Below are 24574 nucleotides of genomic sequence, written 5' to 3' on the forward strand. Positions count from 1 at the left end.
AGTCCATGCCGGTTTTATATATATATATATATAAGGAAAAACAAAAACATGGCTAAATGCATATAGATTTTTAAGACAACTTTGGAGAAGTAAAATCTGGAATATGTAACAGTAGGACTGGATGCTTTTAAGGATACTGTAGGTGACTATTGTCATAATTAATGTTGAAAAGGAGAGCATACAGTTCTGGCTGCCTAATTCTGCCAATTATGCCATCTGCATCACATATTTTTATAATAAAACAATCCTCCTGGTATTGGTTGAAACATTGAAGTTCAGGGGTGCAAATCATTTTGAAAATTGGTACTAAACTTTTAAGGTTGCTGAGGAATAAAAATAAGGTCTACTGGCGCCAGAACTGAATGTTGCTGACACTATATGAGGTACCCTGACACCAAATTTGTACCTTTAGAAGTTGTTGTCTGGCAAACAAATTTACTGTGACATACGTACATTGACATTGTTAAGTTAGTTCAACTATACACGATGTTCTTTTAGACCGTACTTCAAAAGTACTAGCATCTCAGATATCACAGTTACTAAATAACAAACCTGCCGAGATTAGTTGTATTTATTTATTTATTTATTTATTTATTTTTTTAACAACCTCTCCCTTTAGGGCTCTTGGAAAATATAAAAGCAGAAAGTTATAAAATATAGTACATAACAGCTGAGATACAGATTTTGAAGATATGATTGGCTGTATGTGTTCATTTCCTTTCTAAATCTATAGTACAGCAGGTGGTAAAGGTTAATATACCAGGGTATTTTAAACCAGGAAATGTGCAATGATTGGAAGTGTATTCTCCCAATTATAGACACTGGGAAAAGTGTTCTTAAGTCTGACCTAAGTGACTTTTCAGTCTTCAGTGTCTCGTATTACATATGAGACATAAATATATTGACGATATAAAGGAAACAAAGAGCACAGTAGTGTGATCACAGGGAGATCTGTATTACACTGTGGAAACTTCCCTGACAACATTCTTGGGGACTGCAAGCATTCTCCTAACCCAAGCTGTGTAATATGACCCACGTACTCAGTCTTGCAGGGTGGGTTCGAGACTGGTGTTGCACTGTTTACGAAGCTAATCCAAGTGATTAAGCTTGTGATCCCTGGGATTTTGCCCACTAAGGAAATGAATTGTTGTAGTTGTCATGTTTGGCACGTGCAAACCTAAGAGCTGTGTTTAAAATGGTTTCAGTGCTACCTTGTTTGACATTCAGGCGTCATCATCACAATGCTGAATAAGTAGGACTGGCAATCAGCCTTGATGCTTAGCATACCTTCATTATTCGACAGAATGACGCTACTGTTGCTCAAGCTAAACGCTTATATGTCAGTGTAATTTAGAGGTACTTAAGTCCTTTAAATTCAAAGCCATAAATAAATGTTCAAACTTTAATATGACCTGCCTGTAAAAGAGTATTAATGTTATTCATAAACTCTGAACCCAATATAAATAGGCCTAGAACATACTGAGTAACAGTAATATTTTAGAGCAAATATATTGCCACCATCTGTAAGTTCCCTATTCTATAATTTTATAGCACCTATTGCGGTCCTTTAGAGCTAATATGTCTAGCTTACAGAGCTGTAGACTATTATTGCTATGCTATGGTCCTGCTTTTCTTAAGGGTACACTAGCTGTCAAATATCTGAAGCTATTGTAAATGACTGGTGAGAATTAGAGAACGTGATAAAGCTCCAATCATATCCAGCCCAAGGAATACCATTGATCTTCATGTCTTTTTTTAAACAAGTACCCATACATCTATAAAAACCTATGTCAGTTGTAAGCCTAGCACTATAAATGATATTTTCTAAAATGTGGAGGCATGTTTCTACTTAAACAAAAGGTTAAGAATCCGAGGAAGGACTGCAGGGAGCTGACAAAGCTGGGCAAGTCACAGGTTAAGAAAATGTGCTGTAATTCCATGCTTTCAGTGGGGAGGGGGGATTACATTAATCAATTATCAAGTTGAATGGTATAAAAAGCCCAGTCAGACTGATTACTGGACCATTTTGCTGAAAAGTGAGGAACCTGATTTAATGGTCAGAAATCAAAATCTGAACAATTGTATGAATGTTACGGTGAAGCCTGCTGTGCAGGTACTTGAGGAAAGCTGAGCAGAGGCAAGCAAGTAAGGGAAAGAGCTGTACTTGCTTCTTGTAATAAATAGTGTTTTGCAGTTATTATTTTTTCTGTTTGATCTGCCTAAATTACCTTCGTTGCTGTAAAAAACAACAACAACAACCAAAAAAATAATCTTCCTTGATCTGTAATATCTTTAATGGCGGAGTATTATAAAATAATAAACAACATTTTTTTTAATATATTCATTTAAAATGTAAAACATATAATATTTTTCTAGTAAAATCATTCGCAAGAAAATGGAAGTTGGCAATTACACTCCAATCAATGCAATCAATATGCATAGATCCATGTTTCCCAGTCCAGCACCCCAGGGTCAATAAATGTGGCTGACTCATCAGTCCTGGAAGAAATCTAATGCAATATGTGAAAGTGAAAGGTGAAGGATTGCTCTATATACTTCCATAATAAGGCTTGCTGGAAGGCCCCACCCATGGCCATGTCCTCAAGGCAGGCTTCAGACACCACAGTGGCCTACAGGTATGGGGCCATGCAACACACCTCTGGGCTGTAAGTGCGGCCGCTAAATAGCCCGATGCACAGGCAGTGCTCATTGGGACCCTGCAGCTCATTATTTGTGTTGAGTAATTTGCATTGCTCTTAAGCTTACATAGGCTGCAGTGCAAAATAATTGCCTGGCCGCTTGGCAATTTGGATTTTGCAGCCACAGTTGTTTGCACTGCACCTATCCTTACATCAGCCCCTCCATATGGGTTGACTGCTCTGACTGTACTGATAGCAGCAGATTACAGATACAGTAGAGTACATCAGTCTAGTAGAAAGTGTCAAAGTATCTTTGTTTTTGATGCTTCTAGCCTCCTGTGGTAATCAATCATGACATATAAATACAGAACTGCTCGTCCCTGACACTGTCTGTTCCTTTTGACCTATATCTGTTTTACAGATTAGAATGTCATGCAATTCCAGTAAAACGGACGGCATTCCTGGTGTAGAATAATGCATGCCACTAAAACATGCAGTTGTAGCAATAGCCAGGTGGAAGAAAGGAATGTACTGTAAGTTAGTCAAGAGAAGGGAAGGAAACTCTGAAGCTATGAGAGTGTACAATCCTGCATCTGCAGCAAAACAGTGTGGGGCAGCAGTGTGGAGTAGTGGTTAGGGCTCTGGACTTCATTGAGGAGTATTCTGGTGAAGGCTTCCTTATACAAGCAACAGTAAATCCAGCAATGGATCCAAGTTGATTGTGTTTTTTGTGCAGCACAAACTACAGGCTTTTGTATTTCGTATTTTGCTTTTGTATTGCAACATCTGAAAACATTTTCCTGTTAGCTGATAAGAGCTAATCGGAGGGACAGACCAAAAAAAACCTAAATATGGTCAGAAGAAGGGAAACCAAAATAAATGACAATCTGAAATTCAGAAAGACATGACCCTGCACTGCTATTGTTGGCTGTGCTGTAAAGTCACACAAAACAGACAACTTGCTTGATCTTTTTAAACATTTCACACATCACTTGTTACGGGTTTCTACTCTGAAGGAGAAAAGGTGACAAGCAGTTCCATGAGAATTCTAATGCAACATTCCATTACATATTTTATTAAAATCTGTTTGATGCCTTTTTTTAAAGTTATTATATTAATTGGAACAATCACATATACTATATAAGCAGATATTCACATTAATTTGCTAAAGTTACTTAGAAGTCAGCCAAATCTGTGACATATTTTCCATACCATACAAAAGTGACCAGCCTTATTGAAATCTGTTCACATGTCTCCTGGGCTCCATGTGCAATGATAATGATAATACAAATCATACAGTTTATAACAGCACTTGCTCAGCAAAACTAAGTTCATGCAACCAAAGTCATTCAATCAATTAAACAAACTCCTGAAGGAATGAGAGCAAGTATAAACCACACAGCCTTCCCATCGGGACTATAATTCAATAATCAAATGATTTAATAGTCTGGGTGCCAGGACTGGATTCAATGGGCTATGTGACAGATGCTTTACAATATCATAATGCGTCTGGCTTGACAAAAACAATGAAGCGTGTGTGTGTGTGCGTGTGCGTGTGCGCGTGTGCGTGTGCGTGTGCGTGTGTGTGTGTATAAGACACATAAATAGAACCTGCATTTTATAAATCATATTTTATGTATTTATTTATTTATTTATTTTCATGTATTATGATCTGGAATTTACAGGAAATGTTCTTTCCTTGAATGCCTGTTCTGAATTACTTAAAAAGTGCAGCTGAGTTCAGTCAGCTTCCAGCTCCTTCCCATCACTGCCCACTCCCTTCTTCTTTCACCTGGGAGGAAGTGGTCGTGTAATCCATGAAATCTGCTGGATCTTATTCAGTTGTAGCTGAATGGTGCACAACTTTTTGTTGTCACACTAACCCCACTCACATGAGTACTTTGAGACCTTATTAGGCATGTCCTGCAGCCAGCAGTCCACTAGAAACCTCCTTCTTGACTGGGCTGCATTCCATATCCAATTAAAGACCGCAACTGCATGACCCATGCACGGAAATGAAACTGCACCCAGGAAAGCCCTGATTTGTGATTCTAGAGGTGAAGTAATGAATAGTATGTGTGGATGTTTGTAGTGGAGTTGCACTGTGTGTGTGTGTGTGTGTGTGTTGCATAATTACTGTGCTTCAGACTAAATTGCTCCTCATAAACCAGATGCAATACTCAAAGAGCACAGAGAGGGTGATTCTAATAATATACAGCTAAAGGCAGAGCTACACTGGAAACCTAGTCAACACCTGTGGGCCTTCTGCACCTGCAGGTTCACATCATACTGTAGATAAAGAATGAAATAGATGAGCTAGAAAATAAGTCACACTTGATCTTTCCTTGTGGGGCTATTAAATGTATTCGAAACATCAGAAACTATGGACTGACTAGTACAGTGTGGCTTTTAATTAGGGTCTGTTCCTAGTATTTGTATTCCTGACAGAACATGTAATTTGAAAAATAATGATTAGTGTAAGGTTTCTGGGAATAGTCCATTGTAAGCGTGCAGTGTGTTTATGTATGTGAGTGATGAGTAGTCACTTTTCTGGTGTGCTTGTTTTTGCTACCCCACAAGAAGGAATTGTGGTTTTGTAAATGTGACAGCTTTGTCATTGAGAATAAGAAAATGGATACAGTAGCCGCAACAGCAGGCAAGCACTAGACTTTTTCTATAATTGATGTCACTGAATAAAGGTTTGGTTCCGGTATATGATAAAGTTCATAAACAGAACACAGTGTAACATTAAATCTTGACCCTGCCAAGTGCTGCTCTGTCGCATTCACAGTGAACTACACCCTAAGAACTTGCTGTTCCTACTGGTACTGTATACTTTAACTGTAGTGCTGTACTGCAGGAAAGTACTGCCAAATTACATTATGCTCTATGTTCAAGTTGCAATACACCCACAGAGGAACAGAACATTTTTCAAAAAGTGTACAGAAGCGGGCTATTATGGCTGCTATTATAAGCCCACCAGATACCCATGGAAAAACTTGGTGAGATATTTGCCCTCTCGATGCACGACAAGCAGTGGTGTGGGCAGATCCCAATCAGGACCACCCAGGATAGTCAAGGACAAGAGATAACGACTAACAGACACTCAAACCCTTCATCCCACTACTCCTACAGGCCTGCCAGATAAGTAAATAATATGTTCCAATCACAGTTCTGTGACCATGCATATTGTCATCATGCCCACTATCAGATCAACCATGTGTTCCAGAATTATCTCTTGGCCTAGTTCCTGCATCAATGTGACAAACTTGAGAGGAGCTGGTTCTTAATGTATTATTATTATTATTATTATTATTATTATTATTATTATTATTATTATTATTATGACAGTGTGCATTTTCTTGTAGGTTGCATACTTGTTAAACATGTCTTTATGGGTTGGTCTGAAGAGCACAAACACATCAAACAAAGAGAACACCATGAACACCATGTATACATCACTAACATCACAAATCACCAGATGGCACCCAGCCTCCTCCCTGTTATATCTTTAAAAACAGTTTTAATTGATTTAAATATTCTAGATAATAAACTAAGAAGGAATTCGGCACTTTTATTACAATTACATTAGGCAAGAAGTCGTGGGGTTTAATGAAAAGAAACAAAGTACCCTGAGGTTTCCCAGAAACCACTTGGAAGCAGACCTTAGTGAACAATTATGGGTGTAAAAAGTCAACAGTTCAATAACATACCAGGGGTTGATGTCATGGATTAATCTAAGTCTAAACAAATCAATCAAAAGCATTGGCCGAAGCCAATGTTAAGACCTCCCAGTGTTGCTGGTGCCATTGGTAAGGCTGCAATATATTCTTACAGGATTTATTTACGTTTTCCAAAACAAAAATCCTAAATTATACTTAATTTATACATATACTATAGACTATTATTCGTAGCGCCTTGTCTGTATGTTCTATTGACTGTTTTACACTGTTTCATTTCACTCAAAGCATTAAGCCATGGGCTGTGGTTTTAAGTTTGCAGTGATGAATGTGCTCCAGTGTTAACACTGGGCATAGAGACAGCATTATAAGGTATGATTCACTTCAGAGCATCTCATTATAGGATGTGCTCCCATTTCCATATCTCTCAGACACACAGCAGGCAAGGAAGGAAGAAGGGATGAGGTGTCACATTCAGAGTTCAGGGGAAAAAATTAAACCAAACAACATCCTGTTGAAACAAAAAAAAAAGACATTGCAGATCCTATCATGTTTTTCAAACATATCTCTCATAAAGACCCGCTGTGGAACAGTAATGAAGAACTCATTGGTGCTATCCTGGATACACTTTGAAATCGAGATATATCAACTTCTTCAAAATAAATAGATGTAACCATTGGGAAGTTTAGGTTGCTCAAAATGGCACCATTCATATTAGGGGGTACCACCTTTCACTCTGTACGTAACAAAAGTTATTGGCTGTGCTGGATGGAAGAGTCATTAACATTTGGTGAAACAGAGGTGGCAACATCCCTAAGGTTGGTTATTTATTATACTGTACATACTCTGAAAAGAACTATTCGTTTAGAATAACCGGCACCAAATTCCCTTTTTTTTTAGGAACTCCTCAAGACCATAATAGGATACTAACTAGACTTGTTTATGCTCTCCTGACTCCTGAATCCATTTTGGCTCACTTTCTCTTCTTATATTTTCCATATTTTCCAGTTTTCCTCACAGTATCTTTACCCTGACACATTGAGCCTTGACAGGGTGCTCATATATCACTGGCGGGCTCTCAAGTCACAAGAATAAGAGTTGACAGAATTTAGCAGCAAAGTCCTGCATGTCTAGACAATGGCCCCTTGCTAACGCTAATAGAGTAAAATAACATGTTGCAGTATCCACCACTTACACCGTACAGGGTTATTTCGGGCAGCCATTTATATGCAGCGTTGCTTCAAAAAAGTTGGGATTTCTGTAGTTGAGGAGGAGAGTGCTGACAAAAATACAACCAAAACTGAAACTCTGACAACCCCAGAGGGGATGTCAGAGGAAGAATTCTCAGCTGTGTCACCTTAGCGACCAGGACGCTCTACCTGAAACAGACACCGATGACGTAAGCGTGCGTGCTGTGCTTGTAACACTGCTAATATGGAGTAGCATCCAGATATACAGCGGAATTGGGATTTTTTAGAAAACGCTGACAAGGTTTGCCGTCCATACTTGCAAAAAAAGATCGTCCAGATGCGTATCACAGAGTTGGAAACAATTTGTAGTAATGTTGCCTACCTGTTCTGTACATTTCTGCACTTGCATTAATTTTTTGCACTTACTTTTTATTACATTCATAGGTTTTAATACATTTTTTTTATTAGTGCATACACGCTTGTTTGTTTTGATTACTGTACTGGTGATTGGGGGACATTTTGAATGTCAGGTTATTGTTTAGGAGTTTATACCATCCATCGCTTACTGCGGGTGAATCACGTTAACACAAACCAGTCTGTTCTAAGTGGTGGTGACTGTAATGCATTTAAACATAACAGGAGGTAAAGCAAGGACGCAGTTAAGCACCCCCTGATTTATAGAAGAAGTGATCTTACAATGCAGTAAGACAGAGGTTTACCAATAAGTTGTAAAATGATTTGAAATCACCAGAGTTTTAGTTTGTCATTTTACTATAACAACAGGATTACACCGTGATTTACAGTGAGGCTCCATTTTTAAAGGTATGGAGGATATATATAAAACAACATTCTTGGGAGGTTTATTTATAGTCTCCTACTGCAATGTCTGTAATTGAACATGTGTTTTTGTTTTTCATACCCTTGTACACATTTCTAGACTTCAGAAGTGTTTTTCCCCATAGCTACGTTATGCTGTGCAGCAACACCTCCCTTTTCCATCATCAGAGTCCTTTGTTATTCCATGAAAACTGGTTGAATCCAATTTTCTTTCCGTCAAGTTGACAAACTAAAGGTTTCTGTCCATGTGTTTACCAGAAGACTCTTATCTGACGCTGAGAGTCTTTTAGCAGGAACGGTGCCTTTGTATTGAAAGATGTTTCCTCCTGTAGACTGCTATCTAGTGTTTATCCAGAGCTATTCAACTCCCAATGGCAAAATATGTAGGAGAAAAAAAAAGTAATCTTTGAGAAACTACTAGATTGAAAACAGTTAGAAAGACTTCTAGTCAAAGCTTTTATCAAAGACATTTACCAATCTTCTTTTAGTATTACTATACTTATTATTATTTATTTCTTAGCAGACACCCTTATCCAGGGTGACTTACAATTGTTACAAGATATCACATTATTTTTACATACAATTACATTATTTTTACATACAATTACCCATTTATACAGTTGGGTTTTTATTGGAGCAATCTAGGTAAAGTACCTTGCTCAAGGGCACAGCAGCAGTGTCCCCACCTGGGATTGAACCCACGACCTTCCAGTCAAGAGTCCAGAGCCCTAACCACTACTCCACACTGCTGCCCTATACTTATATGAACATGAGAACATAAGAAAATTCAGCCCATCTAAGCTCATCTGGTTCTCAAGACTGTCAAGCTGGGTCTTAAAGGGTTCTGGTGATTCTACCTCAACAACAAAATATGTCAAGCAAGTTGCATTTCATAGCTCAGATGGGTTCAGTTTTTATTAAATTATGACTTCCTGGTGTGCTGTATGTGCCCTTCGTTGGTGTCTAGTCTAATTCCCTCTCAGCCTATTACAATTTCATTAATCTTTTACCTTAAGTGTAGGTAATTGATGTATTAAAAAGAGCCACTTATTTCAAAATGATAAAATCATTAAAATCAGGCAAGGGTATATACAAAAACATTCACAGATCATCTTCAACATTGAGACAGTTACAGTATTTGCTTTTGCCATTTACTTTCATGGCTTCACATACTAGTTCTGAGTATTCCATGTGCAGAGATAACCAAAAATCACAAAGTAATTGTTTTGGAAAAGTGAGCTTCAGGGTATTATCATATGATAAATCGACAAGCTTGTCCTGTACTGTTGGGGGCAAGCAGCATTTTTAACAGCATCTTCTTTAAACGGGTTTCTTATCCAAAGGCTTCCTGTTGCTGTAACTTGAGTAAAATAATACCACAGCTGGTATTGTGAGCCTTGCAAGTGCAACAGGATGATATCCTTTATCTTCAACTCACAGAATTAATTTTCTCTTATGAAATCTGCCATCAGAAAGAACGTTTCAAAACTGCCACCCTGCACACGTGAACACCAGATATTAAGCTTTTGAATGAATGATTCGATCTTGTCATTCATAAAAAGAAGCCTCATATCATGTCCGACTTTTGTTGAGCTCATTGAGCCGATCAAACACATCTGCAAGATATGCAAGCATTGCAAGCCACTGTGAATCTTGGAGATGTCCAGCATAAGGAAGTCGTTGTTTCTCCAGAAAAACCATTGCACCTCGTCTCAGCTCAAACAAACGTGTCAAAACCTTCCCATGGGAAAGCCATCGTACTTCAGTATGAAACAGCAATTGCTGATGACTGGAACCCGTTTCTTCACAAAGCACAGAAAACAAACCTGCATTAGTTGGTCGACCTTTGATGAAGTACACTGCTTTTACAGCCTCATCAAGCACATTGTGAAGATCAGCAGGCATATTCTTAGCAGTTAAAGCTTCATGATGTAGTGAACCATGAGTCCAAGTAGCATTGCGTGCAACATACTGAATTCGAGTCACCAGACCACTGTTCTTTCAATACATACACCAATACACCACTCCCAGTCCAGCCCAGCATCTTTGACTGCCAAAGTGTCACGAATGCAGTAGCTTGACCTGAAAGTGGATGACAAAACATTACATCCTCCTGCACGGATCTGTAGCAAATGTATTTTACAATTGCTAAGGGTTGTGCAGCCCCCTGACACATCAGTCGATTCGTTGAGCTGAATAGCAAAAAAGCCACTGTTTTTCACTTTCATGTAAAGCCGTTCAGGAATGTCAGCAGCCATGAATGTGTCGTGTAACCAAATCGTTTGAAAGGGGTATATAACTTTTAATTTACTTGCGGAATCAGGTCCCAGCATAATGGTTGTCATGTCAGCAGCCCATGGCACTATAGTGATTCAGCAATGGTGTGGGGCTTACCGCTTTTTGCTATCCTTAAAGCCACCATGCAGGAACCACAGAGAGCTTTAGTATTCACACTGCTTGCTTGAAAAATTGTATCCTTTTTTCTCAGATTCGCCAACTTCCTCTTAAAAAAGTCAATTGGTCTGTCCTTCAGGGAAGGATGCTTGGTTTCTAAATGACGGCATTTCTGAAGGCTTCATAATAATTAATCCATATTATTACACAATGTATTTCTTGCTCTTATTGTATTACTTGTATTGTAACGCTTGAAATGTTTTTGCTTACGATTGTAAGTCGCCCTGGATAAGGGCGTCTGCTAAGAAATAAATAATAATAATAATAATAATAAATAATTTATTTCTTAGCAGACGCCCTTATCCAGGGCGACTTACAAGATATCACATTATCTTTACATACAATTACCCATTTATACAGTTGGGTTTTTACTGGAGCAATCTAGGTAAAGTACCTTGCTCAAGGGTACAGCAGCAGTGTCCCCACCGGGGATTGAACCCATGACCCTCCGGTCAAGAGTCCAGAGCCCTAACCACTACTCCACACTGCTTCATACTTTCATGAGCACGTATTTCACCACAAAGAACACACTGGGTTAGTCACAAATCCAAAAATGATCCATATTATCACACAATGTAGTTTGCTAATGCTGAAACTCATCCACAAAAAAGCTTGTCTTTGTAAAATGGTCACTTAGTTTATTATGTTTTCAGATGTGAGAAATGTCAAGGAAAGGACCACATAATTATCATACCCAACTCTAAAGAGACTCACGTTCACCCTTCACAGTTTAGTGCGTAACCTCCAAATACGGCAGTATGTCTGTAACTAAGTAACTTCTGGTTACGTCAAGATATAGGCAGGACCCAGAAATGTTGTTCCTTCTAATCAGGTAGCAAACCTGTAGTCAACTGATTGGCACTTGCAGGTTGCCGTAGTCATCTGCTTGGATGGGAATGTAGCTGTTGATGGCCATTGGCAGCATACCAAACATCACGTAAGATTTAAACACAGAATAAGAATTGTGTCCCTGAAAAGCATAGTGAAATCCTGGGGCATGTACCTCAAACCTGTGATGATCCAAGGGAGGGAAAAAAAATGGACAACCTTAATTATAGCAGTTCCCCAACACATCATCATAACCCTCAGGTCTAAATTAATACAATCAAGGATGTTTATAAAATCAGCACACTTCCTTGAACTGTGAAAAAAAAAAACCTTCATAATCAATTTGAAGGCAAGATGTCACAATGTCAGAGGGACACACAACACCTTTCTGGTGTTTTCAATGTTATCTTAATAAGAGTTTCACAAACTGCTGTTAACAATGCTATTTCACAGTCTTACGTAAAGTATGGCTGTCCAAGATTAGTGCTAAAAAGGGGTCTGTGATACAAGGCACTCAAGCCTACCAATGAAAACATTTCATCAGATTTAAAACGAAACCAAGTATTGCTGAGAGCACACTAATTCAACAGGTTAGATTACATTGATATGTTTTCCACAGGTTCCTGAAGAGAAACAATGTACAATGGGTTTTGTAACTGCAGGGCTGTCTGGCTCCATGCTTTGGGCTAATTAGAATAACAGATTAGAATAACATCTGTTTTTTTTTACTTACTACTTACTACCTACTTTGAAATAGGTTCTAGAAACATGCATGTAGACTTTGATTATAAGCTTAATAAAACATATTTCCTTCACCAATGTTCCACTATAGAGTTACAGTATTTGTTAGATATTATAGGATCAAAGTAAGTCATTTTACCAATGAAACCACTGTAGTTCTAATAGCATGGACATGGAGTCTACAAGGACCATTCATCTTCTGAAACAAAGATTATGGTGATGTAGGTGGGGTGACCCTGCCTGGAGACATCAAAGAAGTTCCACCGTCTTGCACCTACTTTAGATGCCAAAGGTACTAATTAGTTACGTAACTATCAAACTAGCAGAGTAAGACACTTAACTGCCAATTATTTGAGTCTTTTAACAAGACTTCTGCATGTCAGTCAATGATCTTCGTATGCTGTGGAAAGGCAGATTTGTTTTTAATGAAGGTGCTCTTTGGTAGCCAATAGTGTTGTGTTCATACCACAGCATTCAAATTCAAAAGTTTTATTTACACCTCAAAGCAAAAGAAATATGTGAAATGTGAAATCTTGTAACAATTGTAAGTCGCCCTGGATAAGGGCGTCTTCTAAGAAATAAATAATAATTATATATATATATATATATATATATATATATACCTCTAAAAATCAGTTATCTGAAAATATAGGAGACGTTTTATTTCTAGTGACCTCAATTGTTATTACTGTAGCTTTGCATTGACACAGCACCATAGGCCTGCCTATAAAAAAAAGAAAGACACAAACAATGGGTTCACAAAGATTCAACCCTTGGTTTTCAAAGCAGGTTAGTTTATTTTAGACTTTGTCCCACAACTTATTTGGCTTAATTATCTCTAGTAACATCATCATCTGGATCCAGTATGTAATATTAAAGATGCGTCATTTAAAAAAATCAATACAGTATCACAACTATGTTCAACACAGAGATAGTAACCAGGCTGACGAGATACCTCACAAGACTTTTGTGTGAAGAATTCTTTCCAGAGCGGTTAGCTCTGTGTGATCTGGTGTCAATACACTTGACCTGGCTGTGTTTCTTCATCTGTGGTGCTAACAAGATATTGACTCTGATTAAAGATGACTGCAGAGGGCCAGGGTCAGGCGAGGTTTGCTGTTTGGATCAAAGTTGGTTGTCACTGAGACTTGACAGAAGAGCTAGCTGGACTGCAAAACAAGAATCGAGATAAAGTCTCTTTTCTGCTATAGTAATTAAGCACCTGCACAGGACTTACCTTAACATTAACTCAGTGGGAGGCACCTAAAAATATTTTGAGAATTGTTCTTGTGGTTTCCATAATTGGGTTTGTAATTATCGGTTTTAAAAAAAAGGTAAAACTGCTTTTAAAGCATGAGACAAATATTTCGTCTAATGCCTTTAACAGTGTTTATTTTTATTTGCATTTATTCATTTATTATTAAAATCTCTTTTTCAAGACAGACCTGGTCAAGTTGAAAGCAAAATACAAATGACACAATTACAATCACAAACAAGCATATTCTATAGAATACTATAGCTTGCACCCAGCCTCTGTCCTGCTGCATACAGTACTATTGTACAGTAAAACCAAAAGCTTTGCAAAATGCAACATATGAAATAGAAAGCTTTCAGTATTACTGTCTAAAGCTACTTCTCTGATTAAGTATCAAGAGGAACTACCTTTAGCTATTTTTAAGCATTGGATACCAGCCCACATGGTTTTCCAAACAACATTTCAGCTCTAAAGTCGCCAGCACTTCCTTGGTAATTTTAGTAATGGACTGCAAATAAATCCAGGTCAAACGTTTAGTCATGTAGTGCTTAACATATCAAGCCAGGCTGCTATTTGTGATCTTAGATCGTATCTAAATAAGCACTGCACTCACTGTTGGACAACTCAATTAGAAAGCAGTAAACCTCACCTACTAGTGTACATTGCTTCAAACACCCAAATTTCATCGCTGAAAATGTAGACTTTTTTTTTAAATTATTTTGTCCAAATATCAGGGGTTTTGACCACTGGAATGCCCTTTTAAAGGGTATTGTACTGTGTGTGTTTGATAGCAGCATGGTGACCTTAACAGAGCTAACTAAGGCCAGATCAACTCAAATAATCAGTTTGTGAAAACACACTTTTAATCATTGACTAGAGCTTGAAAATGTTTCCAATACGGAACCTTATAGTGAATTCAGATCATGCTCCCTCCTGCTTTTCTGTTCCCAAAATAGCCACTAATTTCAAACATAGCACCTGCATTGTTGCAGGAGGGAACATTGGCAATACTGTAATAGTGAAATAACCATCTCATTTTCAATTGAAAATTTCTGAATGGATGTATGTGTTTTCAGCTATATGCAAATAACTAACGGAGATGGATAAGAACATGTGTAACCGATAAATATTATGTCTAATGAATTAGTAGATACCCATGACAGGGCTTGGTTAACTGGTCTAACGTGTTGAGTGGACATATGTTTTCTTAACTTCGCTGGCAGTCTGACATTTTGAGTGGAGTTATTGTGACAGACCTCTTTAAGAGTTACTAACAACACACATTGTTCGTATTGTGTTAATTGTTAGTTAGTATGCTATACATTAATAAACTAGTTATATAAACTATTCAAAAAGATAACAAGTAAAACCGGATCTCCCTGTCTAAGCATTGCTTTCGTAACATAATTAAAAGTGCATTTAAACAAATGTAATGTCAACACCAATACCAGCACAATTAGAAAGGGGTAAGCTGCAGGTTGCTTGCAGTGAACAATGCTCAGCCAGAGGGCCAGTGTAATCGGTATATCATTCTTTAGTAAATTGAGTTTTAAAACATCACAGCACAAAAGAACACTTTTCTTTTTTGTGGAAAGTAAACAAAGCTTTATTTAACAACTGTGCACAGTTTGCTAAAATACAGCTCATATTATTACACTCTGGTGTATAGCTTAAGAGACCCATACAATTATGTTTAATGTATAGTACTCTATCGTGATACTAATAATACCCAACCGGTACAGAATGTATAGTTAATTTTTCAATTTAAACTTCTGGGTGGGTCTACTGGCACATTTTACCATGTTTGAAATAAACCTATAGATAGATACTGCAGCTAGAGATGACCTGGTTGTGAAATCTGTATTTCCTCAAGCTGAATGTAACCCGATACATGAATAGAGTCAGATAGCAGAAGCTTCGTATCAGTTTGGCTGTTCCTGATGGGTCTGATATACAGTAATCTAAAGATATATATTTAAAGGTATACAAAAGGCTTTTTTTCCACTAGACAGACAAGCATAATCAGCACATTTATTTTCAAAACATACCAATGCTTTAAAATGTTCTTACTTCGCATGGACTTTATTAACTTTATTAACCATATATTACTTATCCTCCTATATCTACATATATGCATGCTGTATCCCGGTAGAGTATCAGTCCATGTGGTCTGATTGCAGTTCGACCAGTACAGTGACTTTGAACTACAACAGATGAAGGGATTAGATACTGTAGGTACTGCCAGGAAGGAGAAGCTTTTCTTTGATATCTATTTTTCAGTATGTGCTATTTCAGAACCTACAGGGAGAGCCTGAAATATGTCTGATATGTACTTACAGTAAATACTGTGAGGGTGTTTTCAGTACTTTTTAACTTCATGTTTGCTGGTTTTGTTTTTCCACTCACAAACATTACACATTAAAGCACCCATGATTTTGTCCTGGTATCATTATTGTCTGGCTCTCATGCAAGCTGCACCTCTACACCACCGGTCTTGTCTCCTGTGGCCTATCTTATTGTGCTGTACTTTCCCTTAAGCTTTTTACAAGGGGATATGTGAGTGGTGATTACAAACAACAACATAACACTGATACAATATGTTGTTAAAACAAGGAAACGCACACAGGGCTAGAAACATTGCGCAGAACCACAAAGATCATTAAACCTACAAAAGGGGGAACTCTTTTATTTGCTTACTGTCGTGTATCATTGAATAAAATATTTGCATGATTTAAAACACTAATCCAAGGTGGTGCTTGTAGGTTTAGAAGAATCCTTGACAGGGACAAATAAAGTAGTTATTTTTTATCTACAGAAATTCCTCTATTTTAATCTAATACACACATCGTGTTCTATATTTCAGAACATTTTGTCTAGTCTGTGTACTTTAACAAATATATATATATATATATATATATATATATATATATATATATATACTGAATTAAATAAATAGTGAGTTTGCATAGTGCTTATAATACAGAAAAATAGGTTGATAAAACGCTTAAAGCAGAGAGACACAGTATTATAGTGAACCTGTTAATTCCTATTACAAGAACAGGATGCCAAGAACTTTTTGTTTTTACACAGTTACAAAAAAAAGGGGATTACAAGTACTTGCACTTTATATGACTTAAATGAATGTTTCCTACTTTTTAACTAGAAAAAGAAGTTTCATTTTATTCATAATGTCGTTTTTCTCTCTGTATTGAATAATGTAACATTGTTTTCGTCCATTTGTCTCATGTTATCGCAGGGTAGAGTCTGCACACTGCCTGTGCTAGCAGGTTGTGAATCAAATGCAAACTGGCTCGCACCATGGAAAGCCATGCAGTCACTGGGTTTCAGATTGCAAACTGCTGTGCACTTATCAAAGCGGGTCAAACTGTCTTGCTTGGCAGATCCGAGTACTAAGACATTGCTAGAGTTGAGGGAGATTCATGCCTTATGCTCGTTTCTTTTAACTTAATCCATAAGGGTGTGACACAAAACAAATAAAAGCCATGTGAGTTGCAGGTAACTGTAGTTGTCAGGTTGGTAGGGGTACAGTTACGCCACAGTGGAAGATCACCACTGACCTCGCAAATGATGTATAAAAGAACAGACAGTTCTATCTGCTTGGGGACTATGAAATCTGTTTTTGGTTCCTTGCCATCCAATTAAGTTATTGCCTCCATGGGAATGGTTCAACGAAAGGGCACATTCAAAGGGAAGTGTTGTACTTGATTGTCTTTCCTCCCACAGTTTGGGGTTATGCTTGCTAAACCCTGAGGAAATTTATACTTCTAAATATTCCCACACTGGACATTGATTTCGTCACTTTGAAAAAAGGGGCACATAATGTACGGTGTATGAATTGCAATGGCTAGTGCTGCCTGGTAATTTGTTATATCTGACCATTGTTATCACTAATCAAATGATCTTCTCATAATCTCAAAAATTCTCAAATTAGTTTCTAAGATATGAATTAATGAAAGTGTCCCGCTGCCCTGTACTTAAAACAAACAGTATTCATTAATCAATGTTTCTCTGTTGTCCTCACAGTATGTCTGTACTTTAGGTACATTGTGAGACAAAACAAACTGAGTGGACTCATTGAACTGTCACACCTTTATTTAGAGTCCACTGATGCTGACAACGTGCAATGATAATATGATATAACTGTAGCAACCAGTCTACCCCCAGCTTTAAACCTCAGAATGTGACCCATTGGCTTGTTATTAGACCCAGACAATTCCTTCCAGTCAATTTAGATAAGGTACTGTAAGATAAGGTACTGTAAGCAAACGTACCCCAGCATTGTCTTTTGACACCAGGGTATGTTATTTGGAAACCTGGCTATCTACTGGGCTACCTGCCATGTTTTAGATTATTGTACAAGCCAGCTGACATTTAAATGAAGATTTTTTTTTTTATGAATGAAAATAACATTTCAATTTAATAATGGCAAATGCAAAGGTCATTTCAGCTCAAGCATATATAACAATACCATTTCTAATTCATCCCTGTAAAACAATAACTATTGTTCTGCCATCAAAAGGTTAATAGGATTCCCTTTTTCATGCATTCATTTTTTATTTTTTTTTATTACCAAACCATTTTTAATGGGTCACCGAATCTCATTTGTGTACTGCATTCAAAAGCCTCAACATCACACCCTGGACAATGTCACATTCTACACAATGGAAATCGAACTGGATGTGATAAAGTTGATTTCCACGGTGGTGAATTCAGATAGCAGAAGTGAATGAAGTGTTCCAGACAGATAGTTCTTTTTTCTTTTTTTCACTGCTTCTGTATGTTCTCAGCTAGAATAGTGAGGCGTTGCTGCACATGGGCGTGCCTCAATAGGCTATGACAGCAAGTAGCAAATTACTTCCTGGGTCAAGTGAAGAAGAAATCAGGGGAGGGGGTTTAGGAATTCTGGAAAGCAAAAACATGTCCTGATGGTAATTATACATTCCTTACAAATTGTTAGGTAATTACTGTAGAATTACTTGCAACTATATAGTAATTGGTCACTTTTGAAATTCAAACGCTGTTTGTAAAAATGGAAGCATATTTTTGCTTTTATTTTTTGCCAGCACAATAATTGAACATAATTATATGTTAGATAAACATCCCTTACACTTTTAATATTTTTTTTAACCTTAAATGGTATTTGGTGACAATCTATTAATGTGCTTTGAATTCATTCTTGCCCCAAGCAAATTGGCTCCAATGAATACAAACAGAACCTCGTTACAGGATTTCTTCTTGTGTTTATTTCCTTAACAACATTCACATGAATCATGTAAATAAAGCAGTACTGATTGAAATAAGCAACAGGGAAGAAAAAAACAAACTAAGTGACTGAAAAGGTTTTTGGGCTGCAAATCTGAATATCATTTCCTGAGACAGAAATCTCATACAGTACAGCACGGAAATCTGAGGTCCTGTATGAGGCATTCCTTTCATGTTGGGAGGAGACTATTAGTGAAAAATGAGTTGTGTATCCTGCTACACTAAGGGAATAATTGGATAGAAGCTCCTTCAAAGCAATGATGTATATTTCTTTGGGATGTTTATTTGCAGTGACATTTCCCAGAACGCACCTGAATGCGTGATCATGTGTGCTGTCAAGCACATTAATGAATACCTACAATATCCATATCTTTAAACCCTCAATCGTGAAATACTGTATCAATAAAACGAAATAAACATAATCCAACAGACAAGCCACAGATTCATTCAGTATGGGCGACACTTCCAGTAATGTTTTGATCGTGTACCATTATGAATGACTATTTTTTACTGCAGTGTTTGTAATGATGAACTCTGTCCAGTAGCTGACTGAGAAATGGATTCAGTCAAAGATATTGATAGTATACAATTGTGATACCCAGCATATGTGTTTTAAATGGAGTTTTAGAATTTTAAACCATGTGGGGGTGTCGTGTCCTTCAATGTCTGGAGGTTTGACTGAATGGTGCATAAACCATGCTGGATGTTTTAATTGAGTGATAATTTGCTTTTCTAAGGGGGTCAGTCGCTGCCTCCTATATTATTTGAAGGACACTGATGTACTTTCCCAGCAGCTCTAAAATGTTCTCAGCATGAATTCAGGGGTGAATGAAGAGAAGCACCCTGAGTCACGTCAGATGGGTCATTTAAAGACCTGTCTTCCCATGGCATCTCCATAAAACGCCTGTTCATTGGGCACTTGTACAAGTTTTAATAAATAAAAAAAGTGTAAAGTTAACATTGCACCCTCGTCCTGACTTTCCTCATGCCACATAGTTTCACAATATGTGTTGAAAGGCCTGACATAAAATATGTCTATGTACATAAATGCCATTTAACATCAAAGTGACCATTTTTTAAATGCAATTTGTGTCAAGTTTGAAACCTGTTTGCCACTATACTGTATATCATTCTGTCAGGACTGCTGTTCCAGCTATTATATATATAACACCTTTGACATTATATATATATATATATATATATATATATATATATATATATATATATATATATATATATATATATATCTTATCTTTATATAGTGGACCACCATCACAAAGCACTTTACAGAGGTAGGCTGTGAACTGTGCATTATATGCGGAGTCGCTTACAACAGGACACTGATTTAACATCTCATCCGCAGGATGGAGCACAAGGAGGTTAAGACTTGCTCAGGGGCACACAGTCAGTCAGTCAGTGGCAGAGGTGGGATTTGAACCGGTGACCATCAATGACAGAGGTGGGATTTGAACCAGTGGCCTTCTGGTTACAAGCACAGGACTTTAACCACTGGATCATTATTATTATTGTTATTTATTTCTTGGCAGACGCCCTTATCCAGGGTGACTTACAATTGTTACAAGATATCACATTATTTTTACATATAATTACCCATTTGTATAGTTGGGTTTTTACTGGATCAATTTAGGTAAAGTACCTTGCACAAGGGTACAGCAGCAGTGTCACCCTAGGTGGGATTGAACCCACGACCCTCCGGTCAAGAGTCCAGAGCCCTAACCACTACACCACTACTCCACACTGCTGCCCCACACTGATCAGACTGCCTCCTTGCATATATATATATATATATATATATATATATATATATATATATATATATATATATATATATATATATATATATATATATATATGTATGTATGTATATATATAAACCTTATGCAATTTCTCACTTCTATATGAACAGTAAAGCTATATGCTGTACAAGACATAATGCTCCTGTCAAATCTTACATCAGCCAGATTTTTAAAGTGTTGAAAGGGGGGTTTGGAATTTCAACTCAAAGAGAAATAATGTGCAATTGCAATGAGTGTCCTGTTTTAATATTTAATCAGGCTCCGCTGTTGCCTTTTTCCAGTAAGAAAAAAGTGTTACCTTTTATTAATTCAAATTTGTATTGAAAGAACATCAATACAAAAGATTAAAGGGAGTTAACACTAATGTGATTTGAGTTGACCTTTATTTAATAATGTGATTTGAAGGAGGGCGGCTGTTGCAGTTCTTCAAATCCAGCTTTTCTTGGAACCAATAATTCCTGCCACAAACCAGACACAATAATTGTATTACCCTCGAGGAACTGAGAAAAAGTTGGTTGCCAAACACCCCTCCCCTACCTCCTCCAAAACCAGACTTTTTCTGGACTCACTCAACCACAGCACAGATCCTTTAAAAAAAAAAAAGATTTGCTAGCACCAAGGTGGGAATCACCTAAAGAGAAAAACTGTGGTCAACAATGGTCCAACTAATTGGATGCAGTGACTGGAAAAGAGTCTTCTTGCACAGTAAAGGATGCAAATGACACTCTCCAAAAATCAAGCCTGTGTTGTACAAAAGTACATGTGCACTGCACAGTGCGGTGTATTTAATGAATCTAACAGCAGTGGGCATGCCAATGCAAGGATATTTAAAGCTTTTGCAGTGCGACGCAGTGATCAAAGTTATTTCCTAAGAGAGCTTTCATACTCATAAATGGACAAAACAGCTCTTTTTGGTAAAAAATCAACAGACGGACGTTATAACTATTTTAAGAGCAAGCACGTGGGAGCCTTTTCCCTGTGTTTGATGGTGCCTGATCAAATAAAGCATGACACAATTCAGCTGTACCTCTAGTGAAGACATACCATGTAATCATTATTCACTAGACTTTCTTTTTTATAATTAATAGTATGGGCAAACCGCATTGTTTATAAATCAATGAGATATAGTGCCTCGGGGGTCTAAAGACAGTACAGCTGCAATTTCAATTTCAAGTTCAATTTCTCTTGCAGGGCTGTGTACTGTTGACAATAATAATATTTTACCACCTGCACTGTATTTTAAGGTTGTCTTTCTATGGACCACATTAAATATACAAGTTAAAATCTGCCTACAAAAAGCAAAGGACTGAGGTGACAGTCTTAATAGAGAATGGGTTCTAACTGTACTTTGGCTCTTGAAATAAAGTACTGTACTGTACTGTACTTGGAGGGATGATGGTTACTCACTGTATTTATGAATGAGGCTTCATTGTTTTTTTTTGTTTTTTTTTAATTTAGTAGTCGCCAATTGATTTTTACCCAATTTTTCTCCCAATTTGAAATAGCCAATTGTATTATTTTAGGCTCACCGCTACCACTCCCGCGCTGACTCGGGAGCAGCGAAGACGAACACATGCTGTCCTCCGAAACGTGTGCCATCAGCCGACTGCTTCTTTTCACTCTGCAGGCCCACCATGCAGCCACTTCAGAGCTACAGCATCGGAGGACAACGCAGCTCTAGGTAACTTACAGGCAAGCCCGCAGGCGCCCAGCCAGTCTACAGGGGTCGCTGGTGCGCGGTGAGCTGAGGACACCCCGGCCGACCTAATCCCTCCCCACCCGGGCGACACTCGGCCAATTGTGTGCCGCCCCTTGGGAACTCTCGTCCACGGTCAGCAGTGGAATAGCCTGGACTTGAACCGGCGACTACCAGGTCTCCACGCAGAGCACGTTTACCGGGAGCCCCCTAGGCTTCAGTGTTTTAACAAGATATCTGTATCCAGACACGGGTGTTACAGCAATCCAGGGTTTGGACATACTGTACATTAGCAAACTTAGGTTTTCCGATGTATTGTTTCTGGGTTTAACAGACTATAAAATCAATAACAGACACTCCTGTGAGAATTAGCCTGTTTAATTTCAGCTGTACAGTGTTTGTAATAGGAGTGCTGTAGTAGACTGATATGAGACGTGGTGTTTGTGTGAAACGGGATTCCTAGTGGCTGCCAGCCTGCTCCCAAGCAGTATTGGAAGACACACTGTGTGCTCCATATGAAACAGGAACTCTAGGGCTGCGCTGAACCAAAACAAAAATGCACTTCTGTAGAGCAATCCCTCTAGTTGTACCATCCTTATGCAAACCCTCATTACAACATGTTGGGCTGCATTTTCACCGCATGAAGGCACGACCCAAAACGACTGACTTGCTTTGTTTAGAGGTCTATCGTAAAGACAGGAATGTTTGCATATTAATGCAATGTGATAGTTGTGAGCAAACAGTCACAGCACATACAAGCTGCTGGGAAATGGAATGATATAGTCTCCCTGGGTAAGGGCGTCTGCTAAGAAATACATAATAATAATAAATAGTAAGTGTCACACACGTACAAGCTTGTCTTTACTTGCAGTGCCGTTGTATTTCTGAGTATTTCAGGACAGCACACTGTGACTCTCAAATGTTCTCATTATGTATAATAGATGACAGGTCATTAGTAGTGTGCCAAAGGTTAACCTCAAATGTTAATATTATACACCAGCATGTTCAATTGGCATGATCTTAATCCCACCTGTGTTCCCAGAGGGGATTTACTTGACTGTCTTACAATGTAGCCCAGACTAAATGCAATCTAAATACAGTGGGAAAGTGTCTGGGATCGAGCAGTCATGTTTTACTGCAGCTATATTAAGATCTGATGCCCCAACTGCATGTCAAATTAAATGTGAAGATTTAAAAAGATTTTTTTAATCTCAGTATTTGAGCAATAGAATTTGGAACCATTCAGAAAAAATGCAAACATCATACAGTAACATACAACTTCTGAAATAGCATCTGTAGCTGTATGCAATTTAATATATTTTGATTATTTGTTTTCAAATTGGTTTTATTTATAATTACATTTATAGACAGTAACTCACATCTGCTTTTCTGCATTCAAAAAAATAAAGTACAAAGCTAGTGAAACCTTCTCTTTATATTCAATAATATTTACAATACTGTGTATTGAAATGCAAGGACAAAATATTGACATATCAGAAACTCTCCCCTGCTCTTTTACACAGATCTCATTGTGCTTGACTGGTAACAGGACAGTGAACCTCATATATATATATATATATATATATATATATATATATATATATATATATATATATATATATATATATATATATATATATATCTGTATACAATACTTGCAAATTGAAGCTTTATGGGTGATCTATGACTATCAGTTTACACACCACAGGCACAAAAAGACCTACTTTTTTATATTGTATATGTTCACTTATATAACATGCTTTAGATGTCTTTACTTCTCAAAATACCAGAAGTACCATACTTTGCACGGTGCTAGACATGTTGATAGAAAGATACATACAAGCAGGTAAATCAATAGATCGTAAAGGTTATATTCACTAAGATTTAGCTTTTTCTTATGCTGTAATTTCTTGATTCAAGTATGTCATTCAAATCAGACTGTTGCTTTGAATGCATTTTAACAAAAAACCTGTTTTTCATTTGCTACATTTTGGACTAATAATTTTAGCTTTGAATTTGATTTAACAGCCTCTTTAACTTTTCTGTGGAAGTGAAGTAAGCAGGCTAGTGTGTAGAGGAGCCTTGAGACTGATCTTTCAGCTCACCGCGTGTTGATAGGCTGCAGAGGAACATGATGTCACTGCAAGCTATTAT

The sequence above is a fragment of the Acipenser ruthenus genome, chromosome 23 (genome assembly GCF_902713425.1).
Source record: "Acipenser ruthenus chromosome 23, fAciRut3.2 maternal haplotype, whole genome shotgun sequence".
Classification (NCBI taxonomy): domain Eukaryota; kingdom Metazoa; phylum Chordata; class Actinopteri; order Acipenseriformes; family Acipenseridae; genus Acipenser; species Acipenser ruthenus.